The sequence below is a fragment of the Felis catus genome, chromosome B1 (genome assembly GCF_018350175.1).
Source record: "Felis catus isolate Fca126 chromosome B1, F.catus_Fca126_mat1.0, whole genome shotgun sequence".
NCBI classification, from domain to species: Eukaryota; Metazoa; Chordata; class Mammalia; order Carnivora; family Felidae; genus Felis; species Felis catus.
This window is the reverse complement of record NC_058371.1, coordinates 160,354,049-160,371,365: the sequence shown is the minus strand read 5'-3', so window position 1 is coordinate 160,371,365 and position 17,317 is coordinate 160,354,049. Positions and strand designations below refer to the sequence as shown.

Genomic DNA, 17,317 nt, shown 5'->3' with positions numbered 1-17,317 from the left:
CTAATTTAGTTAGTGATATTATACTAAGGTTAATTTTTTTTGAAAGAGAACTTTTTATTACTTTTATGTACAGACAATTCAATAGCACCCACTTAGCCCAGTTTGGTGGCCAGTACTTTAGCCTTTGCCTTTTCCAACTTAGCAATTCGAGCCACTGACTTTGGACCCAGGATATTGCCTCCCCGGCAATGGTGGATCTCATCATATCTGTCATTGTAATTGGTCCTAATGGCTTCCACCAGCTTAGCCAGAGCTCTTTTGTCTTTGGAGTTTACCTGTATGAAGGCAACAGTGGTGCAGGTCTTCCTGTGGAGCAGACGCCCCAGCCTGGCCTTCCCCTTGATGATGCAGTAGGGAACACCCATCTGATGACACAGGCAGGCAGAAAGACAACCAGCTCAATGGAATCCAATCATGTACAATCACTACTAGCTAAGCCTTCTTGTTTCCCACCAAGCTGGTGATGGTTTTAACCCCAGCTCGAAGGACAGGCAGCCTATGAGTGGGGACATCCCCTTTGCTGGCAGCTTTCTTCTCAGCCTGGGCCAACAATCTCTGCTTCTTCTCTTGCTTTGTCTCTGGTATGTACCTGTGGGCCAGCTTAAGCAGTTGAGTAGCTGTTTGGCGTTCCAAGGCCTGGGTAAACTGGTTAATCGCAGGAGGCACTTTTAGACATTTATAAAGAATAGCCCACTGCCGCTGCAGCTGGATGTAATGGGGCCATTTGACAAAGCGGGTGAGGTCCCTTTTGGGCTGGATGTCCTGTCTGATGCCAAAATTATTGGGCTTTTTCTCCTTTTCTCAAACAGGGGATTGACCATCTTCTTGGCCTACTGCTTCTTCACAACAGCAGGGTCCAGGGCTACCTTCTTTCCCTTGACATTCTTTCCTTTTGGCATCTTGGATGGCTGGAAGAGAGAGCTAAGGTCAATTTCTTTCTTTTTTTTTTTTTTTTTTAATTTTTTTAACGTTCATTTATTTTTGAGAGAGACAGAGTGTGAGCAGGGATGGGGCAGAGAGAGAGGGAGACACAGAATCTGAAGCAAGCTCCAGGCTCTGAACTGTCAGCACAGAGCCTGATGCGTGGCTCAAACCCACCAAACATGAGATCATGATCTGAGCAGAAGATGGACGCTCAACTGACTGAGCCACCACCCAGGTGCCCCTAAAGTTCATTTCTTAGTTCTGAGAATTGTAATATGGTTATATGAGATGTTAGCATTAGGGGAAGCTGGATAAAAAATGTGGAGCTCCCTGTACTATCTTTGCAATTTCTCAGGAAGGCTAAATGTTTTCTAAAATAAATTTTTTAAAGCCCTATATAAGTTGGTTTCTATGAAGTAGCTAAAAGATGAACAAGGCCATCATATACAGACAGCATCAAAATGTGGAAAAATGAGTTAGTGGTGTCTCACTCTCTGAAACCAAGTTACTTACTTACCTAGTTGCATTGAAAATGGAAATACTGTCTAGCCGAGTACAACCTTGAGTACACCTTTTAGTCAAAACAGGCAGTTCAAATGATGATATGTTGGAAAAATCTCATATATCCCGTGCCAAGTCTTATGTTGTCCTTTCCAACTAATAAAAACCGATCCATATAGCTCACATGTTTGCTTCTCAGGTAAAGAGTTCAGATTGTGGTTAACAAAAGTGACCACTTCCTATATTGGAGTGATGTCTTTATGGAAGAGAATAAAGATAGTATCTTATTCACCTTTGGATTATACATAGGAGGCACTCAAGATCTATGTATTTGTTTTCTTGATATGTAATTCTTATAAAGGAATCTGACTTTTTAGGTACTTACTAAAAAGCTGATCACATTAGCATTATTTTGTTTCCTCTCTCTCCCCTTTGTTTTTTCTGTGTTCTTTTTTCCACTCTTTTTTTAGTTTAATTCCTCATCAAGCTAAATGTCTTATTTCTCTACCCTCTGTTTTGTTTTAGACAGTGAGAGAGAGAGAGGGAGAGAGAGAATGGGGGAGGGGGAAAAAGAAGAGAGAATCTCCAGCAGTCTCCACACTCAGGGTGGAGCTAGACATGGGGTTTGATCTCATCATCCTAGGACATGACCTGAGCTAAATTCAAGAGTCAAACACTTAACTGACTGAGCTACCCAGGCACCCCTCTCTGTACTCTGTTCTTAAATATGTTTTCTTGTACTCCTCTTTACCTTAGCCACCGTAAACAGTTTGAAACTCCCACAGCATAGTTGCCAAGACCAGCAGAGTCACCCATATGAGCATTCAGGTTGCACACCACACAAGAGCACCACATTTAAAGGGGAATTTTGGATCACTCAGCTGAGTTCTGGAGCAGTGGGGGAGGCTCCTCCTCCATAAACCCTCATGTGCACTCATGGAAATCAGTTACCTAGCACACACTCTACCCTTGACTACATTCTAAGCATCAGGAGGTAACAGCTATTTTCACACTAATGCCATATAACAAACAACTATAAATTGGAATGGCCTAAAAACAATAAGTATCCAGCTCTTTCTCATGCATTTTTAGGTTTACTGAAATATGGCTGATCTAGGCTGGGCTTGGCTAAACGGGACCGGGTTGGCATCCAACTTTAGGTTGAGTTCAGGTTTGCTCAACATCTCTCTTCCTCCTTTGACCACTGACTACCCAAAACTTTTTCCTCTTGTGGTCAAAGACAGAAAAGCTTTGAAAGAAAAATTTTTTAAAGACATGTCCAATTGCACAAGCACATTTCAAAGTTCTGCTCATATAATGTCCACTAGCAAACCAAGTCAAAGCAAGTAATTAGGCCAAGTCCAAAGTCAAATTGCAGGCCAGTCTACTCCACTCACCATGAGATCATATCAAGAATATAAATGTATATAATAGGAATATAGGTGAGTAATAGATACCAATACCACAATCTAACAAACTTCTGTTGGAAGCCTGAGTCCTTCTGGCTTTGTTTCCTCACCTAGATGGATATAGGGAGGCTGGATGGAAGCACAGAATGCATTATGTCTGCCTGGGCTCTGGAAATCTCTCTCAGGAGGAGTTATTCAGGTTGTGCAATAATATACTACCTAAAATTAAAAAAATTTATTTAAAAAAATTAAAAGGTGTGCTTTATTAAGTTCATACCAAGGCATTGCATGGGCAAGAGAGTGATAGCCTCACAAGGTGGATATGCCCAGTGGTCATCAGTTTTCATTCCAAGGTCCTTTAAGACATGATGAAAAGCTGTTCCTCTTTGGGTTCCTCATGGCACATAATACAGGGCCTGCCCCCACAGCTGTTTTACAAATAAAAAAGTTAGATTTCATTTTGAAAACCAGATTTATTTTTTATAACAAGGAGACCTAAATTTTAAAGGTATTTCTTTTTTTGACTTTTTTTTTTATTTTTGTCATACTTCCCATTTGCAAGTGATACACATTTTTTTATCCTTAAGCAAGTAGCAAATAAGTCTATGATCTTGCAAGTCCACTAACTTGTTACCCTTGAAGGCTAGCTGTGGGAAGAACTTGGAAACTTTCAGTTCTTGAATAAGTGGAGCCAAGTCCTGATAAAAGAGAACTGATGGACACTTTGGCTACTTGTTTCCACAAACTCTGAGAATATTTCATTCATGATATGAGAGCAGCCATTTTTCCCTTTTTGGGAAAGCTTGAGCCAGGAGATTATTAATTAATATAATTATTTCTCAGATATTATATGTACGAATGCTTAAAGGGACACATTTTTTCAGTCTTATGTAGAATTTTTAATCATCCAATTCTCTATTTTTAAAAATCCTATTAGAAGAAAACATCAGTAAGAATAATGAAGATTTCTAGGGGCTGGGGGAAGAGGGTGAGGGGGAGTTATTGTTTAATGGGTACAGAGTTTCAGTTTTGCAAGATGAAAAGTTAGGGAGATGAACCTTGGTGCTGGTTGCACAACAATATGAATGTACTTCATACCACTGAACTGTACACTTAAAATAGTTAAGATGGTAAATTTTATGCTAGGTACATTTTATCACAATTTTTAAAAATTGGGGAAAAAAGAAAAACATTATTGGAAATGTTAAGAAAATGAATAATCCACTATGCTTCCAAAATTTTTCCTACCTTAAACAACTCTTAAACGAATAACCAGACAATATAAAAATCATAAACTGTACTGGGGCTCCTGAGTGGCTCAGTTGGTTAAGACTCTGACTTCAGCTCAGGTCATGATCTCATGGTTCATGAGTCAGAGCCTCAAAACCCGCTCTCTGCTGTCAATGCAGAGCCCACTCTGGATCCTTTGTCTCCCGCTTTCTCTCTGCCCTTCCCCCACTAGTGCTCACACACTAGCGCTCTCTCTCAAAAACAAACACTAAAAATATATACTGTATATTTAAAAATCATAAACTGCCCTGTAATTAACACTGATAAGAATATTAAGTCAAACAAAACACTTGTAATTCTCCACCAGTACTGATATTGACAAGCTCCATTTGTTTTACTGTCAAGAAAATATAAAATACATTTTGTAGGCATCCATAGATTTCAGAAAGAAATCCCTTATTTCAACCATGCTGATGGAAACTTATTTCAGGTGGGCTAACTTTTTATTGATGGCTGGTCCTAATATCAAGTTTTTGTACATTGTTCTTGTATAACCATTCCAGGCTGGACAATTCCCTGCAGGCCACATTTACTGAATCTCTCATGATAGTTGTACTTTCCTATTTCATGGTTTGACTATCCCTTTTTTGCTCACTACCAATTTTAAATATTCTGCCTAGAAGACTGAAGTTAATGTGAAAAAATAGGTAATAAGCTTACTATAGAAATACTGGATTTTATATACATTTCTAAGAGGAAAAAAAGTCTTGGGGACTCATTTCATACCTCTTCTAGGAAGTCCTTGATCTCAAGGGACTTGATTAATGGTAAAAATTAATTATCTATACTCCCTGCCCCTGAATAATGATAGTAACAACAGTCTTACCTTTGTATAGTTTAAGTGCTACTTACTAGAAAGTTACTTATTGACTATTTTTAATAAAGCCTTATTACTTAGTATATATGAAAATATATCTTTCCTTTGAATTTAATCCATAAAAACGATAAACAATTTAATAATGTCTTGGGATAAAGGAGGGATATAAGTTTGAAGCAGATGGAGTATTCAACATTAAAACTGATTTTTAGCAAAAACGAGTATGGTCAAGCCCATGTACTCATTTATATTTCCCTTAATTTGCTTATGCTTCTAGGGTGCAGGTCTAGGCTTGCCAGTGGCATTGTTTCTGAGTTCCCCAAGTGCAGAGAGGAGAAAAATCCTATGTCCATTACCTGATCCGAGTATATTAACAAAGTCATGCTGAGAATTATTTACCTCTACTTCAAGTCAAAATATGTATATTTTGGTCCATGGTGGCCAATTCCCAGAAGAGATTCAGAATTAGATGAGAGATGATCTCTGCTTTTCTGAGAGAATTTCTCTGAATGTGTACAGGAAACTTAGCACCACGCCCTTTATTGTAATATCACCCCACAATATGTGCATTGAATAAAGCAACTGTATTTTAAAAAGCTTGAGAAGGGGTACAGGAGTGCTGATGCATAGGGGCACTTGTACCCCAATGTTTATAGCAGCACTTTCAACAATAGCCAAATTATGGAAAGAGCCTAAATGTCCACCAACTGACGAATGGATAAAGAAGATGTGGTTTATATATACAATGGAATACTACTTGGCAATGAGAAAGAATGAAATCTGGCCACTTGTAGCAATGTGGATGGAACTGGAGAGTGTTATGCTAAGTGAAATAAGTCAGGCAGAGAAAGATACCATATGTTTTCACTCATATGTGGATTCTGAGAAACTCAACAGAAGACCAGCGGGGAGGGGAAGGGGGAAAAAAAAGTTACAGAGAGGGAAGGAGTCAAACCATAAGAGACTCTTAAATACTGAGAACAAACTGAGGGTTGATGGAGGGTGGAGGAGAGGGGAAAGTGGGTGATGGGCATTGAGGAGGGCACCTGTTGGGATGAGCACTGGGTGTTGTATGGAAACCAATTTGACAATAAATTATATTTAATATTTAAAAATTAATGTTAAAACCTTTATAAAAAGAAAAAAAAGCTTGAGACACAATGTGATTCTGCAAGCCAATCTTTGCTTCCTTGTATCTGTATGTCTTACTGTATTATTTTCCTATGTTGTTCAAATGTGTATCTGTTATCTAGCTAATATTTATTTTTGATATTTATTTAATTAATGGTGATAGAGGTAGTTCTCATTCTCATTTAGTGGCTCCCTGACTTCCTCCTAAAGAGCTGCAAAAAAATGAACAGTATTATCAGAGGATACTTACATCTGCTTCTAATAAAAACTAAAACAAACACCAATTACTATGTGCATAATAGTAGACACTATTCTGTCATCCTGATACTTCTAAAGCCATTTATAAAGAAAGAATCTGGAAAGTGGAGCACAGTGATTCTCATTGTTCCAAAAAAAAAGAAAAAAATTACTTGGATTTCTTTGTGTTCATACTAATGGCCTGACAGCCCTGAGAAATTGTTCTTGTTTCCTTAGACAGAAATGTGCATAATTGAATCATAATAAAACAATGCTAAGAAAAAGAAAAGAGAAAAATCCAAGTAACTGACATACTAAAAGTCCCCAAATTTAGAAATAAGGAAAAAATGAAATTATATAAACTCATAGGATTTCTTCAAACATATAAAGACCTCTTGGCCTCATACTTAATCAAAATCAATCAGACTTAAATTAAGGGACAGGTGGACTGCCGTACAAGTGGGTCATGTGAAAGTTCATTTGTGTGAGATCTATGGTTTCTCACTAAACAAAGTCCACAAAGCCAGTTGTGCTATCCACTCATTGGTGTTTCATCAGGCAGAGCCCTGGAGACAGCAGCACACTTCTGTTCTTCCTCCCTCAGGGATTTTAAGCATGGGGAAAGGGATTCCCCTCCTGCCTCCAAAATGTAGAAAATAAGTACAGCTTACTCTGAGTGCTCTGAGATCATTAAGAATCCACAAGTTTCACACCTCTGCTTTATCGGAGCATAGTATCAAGGGAGGAAACAATTAACTTCAGTAATCCTGCCAATATTGTTATCATCAATATTCACTACTCTTGGCCATTTGGAAGAAACTTTTCCCTTGGAGCTTTTTAATGATGGAAAAATTATTTCATGCTATCCAAACATGAGATTGCTGATTGCCTCATATGTGATATATGTCAGTATACGTGGCCTTCTGTCTATGAAAAGGAAGCAAGATCTCGGAGCCTGAGTGACTACTATACATTTTTTAAGAACATCAATCTACCCAATTTAATCTTCTAAATCAATGAATAACAGCTATCAGTTATTGAGTGCTTACTATGTGCCAAGCACTATGCCAAGTGCTTTATAAGAAATATCTCAGCAAATTTCATGACAGTCCCAAAAGATGGGGATTATTATTTTGAATTTACAAATGAGGAAACTGAGGCTCAGAAGAATTAAGTAATGTACCCTGTGGTCATTAAACCAGTAAAGACCAGACTTGAACCTACTTGTGCATGACCCAGTGATGATGTATTTCCATCAGTTTATGTTGTGTCTCAGGTCCGCTTGATGCAGAGGATTATAGTAACATAAAGGGATATTCATTAAAATACTACTACTACATGCTTACTATGTGTCCTAGGCTAAATAATGAATCTGTGCCTCCAGTTTCTAGTCTTAAAATGAGGATAATAAAGATTCTTACCTCACGGGACTGTTGTAAAGACTAAATTAATCAATACACGTAAAGCACTTAGACTAGTACATAGAACATAATAAGTGCATTGGTATGAGTTCTAGGAACTAGAAATACATCAGTGAACAAAAAAAATAAAAGTCCTCACCCTCATAAAGCTTCATTCTAGAGAAAGAGAAAGAGCAAGTAAACAAATAACATATATGTCAGGATGTAATGTTATAGTATTCCAGGATGTAGTAAGAACCATGAAGAAAAACAAAGCAAAAATGGAAGATAAAGAATGCTAAGTTGGGATGCTATTTTAAATAGGGCTATTGTGGAAGCCCTCATTGAGGTAACATCTAAGCAAAGACTTGAAAAGGATGCAGTAATGAGCCATGCAGATATTTAATGGAAGATCATTCCAAGCAGAGGGAAAGGCAAGTGCAAAGGTCCAGTTTGCCTGGACCTTTCATGGAACAAGGAGGTCTACGGAACTGAACTCAAGTGACCAACTGGAGTAGTCCCAGTGGACAGAGAAAGGAGCAGATAGTGTAGGGTCTTGTAGGTCATTGTAAGAACTTTGGTTTTTACTCTGGAGTGACTGGATGATCCTGAGCAAAGGGTAACACAATTTGACTCTTGACTCATGTTTTAAAAAGGATCACTCTGGAGGCTGTGTTAAGAATAGACTGTAGGGAGATAAGGGTAGAAAAACAGAGAGCATAGGAGGCTGTAAGGGACAGTTTGGACAGCAGTAATTCAGGAGAGACATGATACTGTCAATAATCAAGGAAAGAGTAGCCATGGAGATGGTGAGAAGTGGTCAGATTCTGGATGTACTTTGAAGGTAGAACCAATACAATTTCTTGAAAGATTGGATGTGGAATGTGAGAGAAAGAGAGGAGTCAAGGACTGGCCTGAACAGCTGCAAAGACAGAGATACCTTTAACCCGAATAGAGAAAACTGAGAGAGAAGCTGTGTTTATTTTTTTTTTAATGTTTTATTTATTTTTGAGAGAGAGAGAGAGAGAATGAGCAGGGCAGGGGCAGAGAGAGAGGGAGACACAGAATCCGAAGCAGGCTCCAGGCTCTGAGCTGTCAGCACAGAACCCGACGCAGGGCTCCAACCCATGAACCTTGAGATCACGACGTGAGCTGAAGTCAGACACTTAACTGACTGAGCTACCCTACCCAGGCACCCAAGAGAAGTTGTGTTTAGAAAGCTTTTGTGCATCATTTTAAATCCTTCCAGCCTCACCCTCTATTTTAAGTATTGGGCACTAACCAGTTCTATTCAGATATCAACCACCTTCTCTCGAGAGCAATATAACAACATCTTGTCTCTCTCACTCTTTGCTTATAGCATGGGAAACCTGAAGAAACCAGCCCTCCACACCCACGTGCAACTAGAAGCATGTAGTGCAATCATGACCAATGGTAGACAGGAAGTGATGGATAAATGTTTTCCTCTTTCTTCTTCATTCCTATGAGGAATTCTGAAAGACATCCCATAAGTGCCTTCTGGCTGCTCAGAAGGTACCATGGGATCAATCAAAGTTGTCCATGGTATAGGTCACCTCAATAATACTATTTTTTCCTCTTTCTCTATTTTATTTCCCTTGTGCCCTCATTCTATTCCTTGAACTCATATTCTCAAATAAACCACAAGCATGGATGCCTCTGTCTTAGTCTCTGCTTTCAGAGGAACCCTGGGCACTACAACTGGCTCTAGAAAGGAAACTGTCAGTATGGGATTTTGGAGGCTGATCCTACATCACTGATCACAAGACAATAAGGGCCCGTGTTGGTAGTAAGTGGTTGGTGGTAAATTTAAAGTGGTGATAACCCCTGGCATATAGTAACATCACAATTACCAAGACTGTCAACTGTAGTAGATTGGAATAAGGTGCAGACAGAAGATGAAGCATTGGATTATGTGGTAGATATGGTATTTCAGCATCATGAAAGCAATAATAATTATAAGATGGGCTGATGTCTGCTAACAGCTTTGGAGATCTTAACAAGAGAAAATGACAGGGAGTATTCAGTCAATCATGGCACACTGTGAAAGCCACAAGGCCCCTAGGGCAGTGTAGCCACAAAGCAGACGTGCTAAACATCAGCTCCCACATATAATCATAAGGGTGGCAGAGCTACAAAGAAGTCTTAATGCACAGCCTTAAAACATCACTCATGTCAAAGCCAAAGCCCTAATAAGAAAATAATGGAATCCTGAGATCTAGAATGAGGACATTTGTGTGGACATGCTTTATACTCTTACACCTTCAGATTTTTTGTTATCCTCTGTGCCAAAAGTCTCCTTTCTCTTGATAAAGGAGAGAAGCCTTTCCTTGTCCGGAAATGCTGCAAAGAATATATCTGAGGTAAGTGCCTCCTAATATAACCTTATTTCCCTCAGTATCTACACCACTACCCTCATTACCTCAAGCCTGTAACCACAGTCAGATCTCAGCACATCCTTTGTACGGGGTTGCAGTCTCTGCTCTAGGAAGAACTAGACCAGGTTTTCTCAATCTCAGCATTTATGACATTTGGGCTGGACAATTCTTTGTTGTGGAGGGCTGTTCTGTGTGTTATACACTGTTTACAGCATCCCTGGCATCTACCCACTAGATGCTAGTAGAATCCTCCCAGTAATGTCAACCAAAAATGTCTCCAGACATTACCGAATGTCCCCTAGGGGTCAAAATCACCCCAGTGTAGAACTACTGAACTAGACTACGTTATAAGGAGTTGCAGAACTGCTAACACATACCAATATGAACTGGAGGGATATCTGTGAGAGTGAATATTTAGAGTGCTAAGCCAGAGGATCAGGTTATAAGGCTGTATATGGGAGAATGTATGACATTGGGCTATTCACCTATGATTCTGGATTTAATGTTTTGGCAAGGACATCCGGAGTCAGTTCTAATACACAACCTTGATGTCTCCCTTAAAGCTTGGATATGATGATGGCCTGTGCTAAATGAGATGTTATAACAATTTTGAATGCGTATGGAGAAAGGAATCAGAGGACAAAGAAACAGAAAGGTCAGATATGACTTTACCACATGAGACTAAAGAACCATCACTAAAATACCTTTCTTAGAAGTAAGGATATCAGAATAAACTTGTTGAAAAACTAAAGTACCCATCACTGGGATATGCTCCCACAAGGACTGTGATACAAGTTACCTAACTCTCAGGTCATTTGTTCTAGAAGATCTAATGGTGCTATAGAGATCTATGATAGATGAAGACACTGGGTGAAATTTCTGTAAAGCCCCTAATAAAAGAGTTGGAGTACAGGTCCCTCATGTTCTGCAAGGCCATGCCTTCTGAGGCAGAGAACTAGTCACTGGGAAAACTAGAGCTATTTATCATGAGCTGAATAGTATCAGATATACCAAATCACAAGCACATGGGCACAGCAACTATCTATGAAGTATGGAAAGGTATAGGATTGAGCCTGAGCAGATCCAAGAGAAGAGGAACCTACATGACTAGGTAACTCAGACTACTGGCACTTACTTCTATAGCACTGACATCTGTTCATCAACTCATGCCCATGGCCTTTTGGGAGTTCCCTATGACTACCTAACATGGAATTAAAAAATTAAACTTGGTTCGCAGATGGGTTGGCATATTATGTTGGTAAGTAGGCATAATTGGACTGCTGTTGCACTACAGCTCCACTCAAGGATGGATCTCAAGAACAAAAGACCAAAAGACTCTTCCCAGCTGCCAGAACTTAGGAGAGTGTTCTTCCTTGTTTGCTTTATATAGAGAAATGACCTGAAATACAAATCTTTACAGATGTCTAGGTTTTTCTGTCTTGCTTGCAGTGACTCTGCCAACATTCCACAATCACCAGAATTATTAAAACATTCCTGATCAACATTATCTCAACTAAAGAATCCATTTCATGGCCAAAAAAACCTCGAACAACAAAAAACAAACAAACAAAAGAAAGCAAAACAAAAACAAAAACCCAAAAAACAAAAAACCGCCAAGTGACAATATACACATGACCATGGAATCCACTGATATTGCAATATCCCTCATCACTCAGAAGGAGCCAGGCTCATAAAAATGGTGGAATAGCTTGCTACAAATCCAGTAATGTTCTTTTTGGGATTGAGGTGTTGTCCTACAAGATGTGGTAAATGCTCAAAACCAACCGATAAGGAGTATCCCTAACAGCTAAAGACATGGCTCCAGAAACCCAGGAACTGGAGCAGGATTGGTCCATTTTATCAGTGACTCACCTACAGATTTATGTTTCTTGAATCTCAAATTTAGGTTTTGCCAGATAATAATAATTAGTTCTCTAGGGGTTGGGAGAGGGATATTTCCACCAGAATACATAACATGGAATAGAGTGAACTTGAAACTCTCACTATTACTGGGTCACTTTGGGCTCCATTCTTGCTTTCAGTAGACAGTTTGAGACTCATTTCATGAAAATTCTCAGAAGGTCCTAAGAGATCAAGAAAACATTCAAGTATGGTGATGACCAATTAAATAACACACCATTATATTGCCTCTCCCTCTTCCTTGTTTTACATACCCCTCCTCTTCTCTTAGTCTTGCTCCCTGGGGTCAAAGCCCCAAATAAACTACTATACACAAGCCTTTGTTTCAGCCTCTACTTTGGGGAACTCCAAGAGGGGAGAGAGGAGAATTTAATTTTTGGACCCAGAAATTTGAAATGCTTGACAGATATGCAAGTAGAAATGTTGGGAAAGCAGTATACATAAATCTGGAGTTTAGGGAAGAAGTCCAGGCTTCTGAAATGCAGTTCACTCCCCAACTTTCATAAGAAAGTTGGCATAAACATATGGCCATAAACATACAGGTAGAAAAAAAAAGCATATTTTGCAGGACAAAATAGTACATGTGATTCTCACATAAATAGTGGCCACAGTAAGAGTTCCAGTACTGAACACAAAGGGCCAAATGGATCTTTTTAAAGATAGGACCAGGGGTGTCCAGGTGGCTCAGTCGGTTAAACATCTGACTCTTGACCATCTGATTTTGGCTCAGGTCATGATCTCATGGTTCGAGATCAAGCCCCGCATCCAGCTCTGCGCTGATGGCATGGAGCCTGCTTAGGATTCTGTCTCTCCCTCTCTCTCTGCCCCTCTCCTGCTCATGTTCTACCTCTCTCTCTTTCTCTCTCTAAATTAATTAATTAAACATTAAAATTTTTTAAATAAAAAATAAAGATAGGACTAGACAGATCGTGCTCTTAGAAGGAAAATCATTCAATGAAATTGAAAAGCATTCTAAGTAGCATTAACTTGAGCATATTAATCTCAGTAGCAAATAGGTCATTACTAATTCTGATTTTTTCCACCAAATTATATATTCAGATACACACTGAAAGATACTTTGCACCTTATTTTTTCCTTTATCAATGAATCCATTGTCGACAGAGTGAATCACTCCCTTTTTTGCAGGTCCACGGTAGTCTCATTTTTCTATCTCTGTTGTGGGATTTACCTCACCAAACTGTACTTTATCCATGTATTTAATTCTGCTTTCCCAATGAAAGTGTGCCCTATTCTGAATGGGATCCCTGTTTTTGGATCTCCAGCACCTGACACAGTGCCTGGCATAGAGGTGGCACTGTTTGTCAAATAGATGAATGTAGGCATGAATGGATTCCTGTGGAACACTTGCAAAGGACTGTGTTGAGCAGGAGCAAAGAAATCACACCTTTAAATTCTCAGCACATTTATCTGACCTGTACATTTCTTTGGTCACTTATTTTGTGTCTTATTTTATATGTATTTGTTGTACCTACCAAACTGTGAACTTCTTCAGGGTAGGATTCATGTCTGAATCACTTCTGTACCTGTATCAAGGTGCCTGGCATAAAATAAGTGCCAGGAACATAGAACATGAATTACTTGCTTTGCAACCAGCAACCTTGGCATCATTTGTGCTTCTCAAATTTATATGTGCACAAGTGTCATCTTGTTAAGATGCAGATCCGAATTTAAAAGATTTGAAGTGAGCCAGAGAGGCTGCAGTATCTAAAAAGCCCTCAGCTGATGCCCAAGCACCTGGTCTGAGGACCACACTTTGTTGTTGTTGTTGTTGTTGTTTTTAATATATGAAATTTATTGTCAAATTGGTTTCCATACAACACCCAGTGCTCATCCCAAAAGGTGCCCTCCTCAATACCCATCACCCACCCTCCCCTCCCTCCCACCCCCCATCAACCCTCAGTTTGTTCTCAGTTTTTAACAGTTTTGGCTCTCTCCCACTCTAACCTCTTTGACTATTAATCTCACTACATCAATGGTTCTGGACCGTAGTTGCATATTAGGACCTTTTTGGAAGATATTTAAAGTAGAAAGAGACAAAGAAAGAAAGAAAGAAAGAAAGAAAGAAAGAAAGAAAGAAAGAAAGAAAGAAAAAGAAAAGGAAAAGAAAAAAGAAAAACTGAAAAAAAAAGTACTGAAGTCTGGGTCTCACCCCTCAAAAAAAATTTTTTTTTTAATTTTTTTTTTTTTTATTTTTGGGACAGAGAGCGACAGAGCATGAACGGGGGAGGGGCAGAGAGAGAGGGAGACACAGAATCGGAAGCATGCTCCAGGCTCCGAGCCATCAGCCCAGAGCCCGACGCGGGGCTCGAACTCACGGACCGTGAGATCGTGACCTGAGCTGAAGTCGGACGCTTAACCGACTGCGCCACCCAGGCGCCCCTTTTTTTTAATTTTTTTTTCAACGTTTTATTTATTTTTGGGACAGAGAGAGACAGAGCATGAACGGGGGAGGGGCAGAGAGAGAGAGGGAGACACAGAATTGAAAACAGGCTCCAGGCTCTGAGCCATCAGCCCAGAGCCTGATGCGGGGCTCGAACTCCCGGACTGCGAGATCGTAACCTGGCTGAAGTCGGACGCTTAACCACTGCGCCACCCAGGCGCCCCCAAAATTTTTTTTTTAATGTTTATTTATTTTTGAGGGAGAGAGAGACAGGCAGAGCGTGAAGAGAGGGCGGGGGGACAGAGAGAGGGAGAAACAGAACTTGAAGCAGGCTCCAGGCTCCGAACTGTCAGCACAGAGCCCAATGCGGGGCTCGAACTCAGGAACCAGCCGTGAGATCATGACCTGAGCCAAAGTCAGACGCTTAACCGACTAAGCCACCCAGGTGGCCCTCCTCAAAAATTCTGATTTAGTTTATTTACAGTCTCCGTGCTATAAGTAGCTAGGATCTAGAGTTAACAGAGCTTTATATATACAAAAAGGAAAACAATCAGAACTCTTCTTAAATTAAGTTGCGGAGAATACCTGAATAACTCTTCTAAGGAAAGTAATGTCACACAATCCCAAATTCCGAAGTGTCGTCAATCTCCGAGCGACAGAGACCCCGCCCCTGCCAGTCCTTGATACGCCCCTCCAGCGAGACTTTGCCCCGCCTCACCACGCCCATCACCGCCTGGCCTTCCTTCTCTACGGGGTCGACTTCCGGCGTGGTTTGTCACGTGCCCGGAAGTGGGAAGTGGTGGCGGAACGGCAGCTCCCTGGTCACGGCTAAATTGACGGGCTCATCCTAGTAGCGGTGGCCGTCGGGGCCCTGTCCTGTCTCCGTCTTGGAGGACCCGCCTCGGCACAGCCGGGCTCGGTCCAGCCTTGTGGTAAGCCCTGGGCCGCGGCTGCCCGGTAGTTCCATCGGCGCGGAGAGACTAGCAGACAGGCGGGCCCCAAGGTCTGAGGCTGCGTTTCAGCCCATCTGTTGGCTCCGCGTCCGGGGTCGGGTACCTCTCATTCCTCTGTCTGGCCTCCCTTTCGCCCCGTGTCTGGGTAAGGCGCAAAGCCCGCTAGGAGCATCCACCAACTCCCTGCTGCCCTGCGGGCTAACCGCAATCCTCACACATCCCTTCCTGGTTTCATCCGTAAGAACCAGGTTTCATTTGTGCAAAACGGCCGTGATCGTTTGTGTTTTGACGTGGACCAGGAGAGGAGGGCGTAACAGTGCCTTCTTTGTCCAAATACACATTTCTTCTAAATCTTTAAGGCGCATTCCCCTGTCTCTATGCACAGTTTTCTGGATGACAGTGCCTCCGTTTGCTATGTTGTCTCGATAGCGTACGGGGCGTAACCCACGCGGGCACTCACAATGACAAACTCTTTGTCACGCTGTGTAATGGTCCAACTGAGTTTAAGGAAACAAGAACCAACACAGTAAGCAGTGGCTGACTGCTTCTGGAACGTGGTCAGACGTGGATTCTTTTTTTTTTTTTTTTAATTTTTTTTTTTTTTTACATTTATTTATTTTTGAGAGACAGAGACAGCGTGAGCAGGGGAGGGGCAGAGAGAGAGAGGGAGACACAGAATCAGAAGCAGCAGGCTCCAGGCTCCGAGCTGTCAGCACAGAGCCCGATGCGGAGCTTGAACCCTCTAACCGTGAGATCATGACCTGAGCTGAAGTCAGAAGCTCAACTGACTGAGCCACCCAGGTGCCCTGAGACGTGGATTCTTAAACCCGGAAAATAGCTTTAGAGGATTTGTAGTGATCTATTCCCTGACTTACACGAAAATACTCTAAAGACTCGACCCTTAGGATGTAAATGCCACGAAGGCACGGCTGTTCTTGTCTTCGTGAACATGTCTGTCATACTCGCTTCTAACCTGGAACAGTGCATTGCCCTTAGTAGGCATCAGTATTTGCTGAATAAATAAGGGTGCCATAGTGCTTTTCATTATGCCTAGCTCCTTTATGAGGTGTAACCAGTCCTCTCTTGCTTTACACTTACCTTACACTCAGTTGTTGATTTTGTCCAAAGAGGGATGGTGTGGTAAACGTTGGCCACTATCAGCCACTCATTTGACCAGTTATTATTATTCAGTTCAGGTTATCTCAAGAGGTACTTGCTGACTATGTAAGAAAGAAGACAGAACCTTACTGGAGCACCTCTTCCTCTCTCTTTCAAGAGAGTTCTTGAGATCTCTAAGCTTATGATCTCATGGACCAATTGGACTGCAAGTGCCTGATTGTTTAGTAAATAGGGAAGTTCCTTAGCAATTGAAAGAAGAGATCAATTTAGATTAAGATGTTTATTGAATCCATTTCATATAAACCATGAAGTGTAATTAGGGTTTGGTTAGATGATATTCCCTGCATGGAAAAGCACCTAAGCAAAGATTTAAAGACTGCACTGAGCAGAGGGCTTGGAGTGGAAGATTTGTATATGGGAACCTTAGGAAAATGTTGAGCGGTGGCATGTTGTGATGAAAGCTATGTTTTAATATTATTTGTTTATCAAGGGTTTGAAGATTGCGGAAGCTTGCAAAGAGATAACCTTTGGACTTGGTTGATGTGAACCTGGATTAGTGTGTTAGCAGTGGGAACAGAAAGGAAGGGTAAATTATATATAGATGAGAAATCAGCAGAACGTGGCAGCAGATTTCGTGCTGACAATGGAGGAGGATAATCAAATATGACAGATTTTGAACCTGGACATTTGCTTACAAATGTGAGTTGGAAAGGGAAATCTTAGGAAAACTATAGTTGTCATGTTATTTGGTGCTATCATTTTGCTTAATTTTGAAATGCCTGTTAGGTCTTTGCCAAGTTCTAGGGATACACAGATGAA

The 17,317-nt window shown here is 40.7% G+C and overlaps 1 protein-coding gene and 1 pseudogene across 11 annotated transcripts in view; one reads left to right on the top strand and one right to left on the bottom strand.

Annotated features, from left to right (window-relative positions):
• Positions 1 to 33: 33 nt before the first annotated feature.
• Positions 34 to 15,149, bottom strand: LOC101089261 (annotated as a pseudogene).
• A 70-nt stretch (positions 15,150 to 15,219) lies between these two features.
• EXOC1 (exocyst complex component 1) overlaps positions 15,220 to 17,317 on the top strand; it is a 62,354-nt gene continuing 60,256 nt past the window's right edge. For 9 of the 11 annotated variants that reach the window (XM_011281877.4, XM_006931112.5, XM_019829482.3 and 6 more), the window contains exon 1: positions 15,220 to 15,358. The gene's annotated coding sequence lies outside the window, so the exon portion shown is untranslated. Of the gene's footprint in view, positions 15,359 to 15,388; positions 15,525 to 17,176; positions 17,198 to 17,317 lie in introns of those variants that run through there. The other 2 variants (XM_019829481.3, XM_045056353.1) reach the window with 2 other exon arrangements.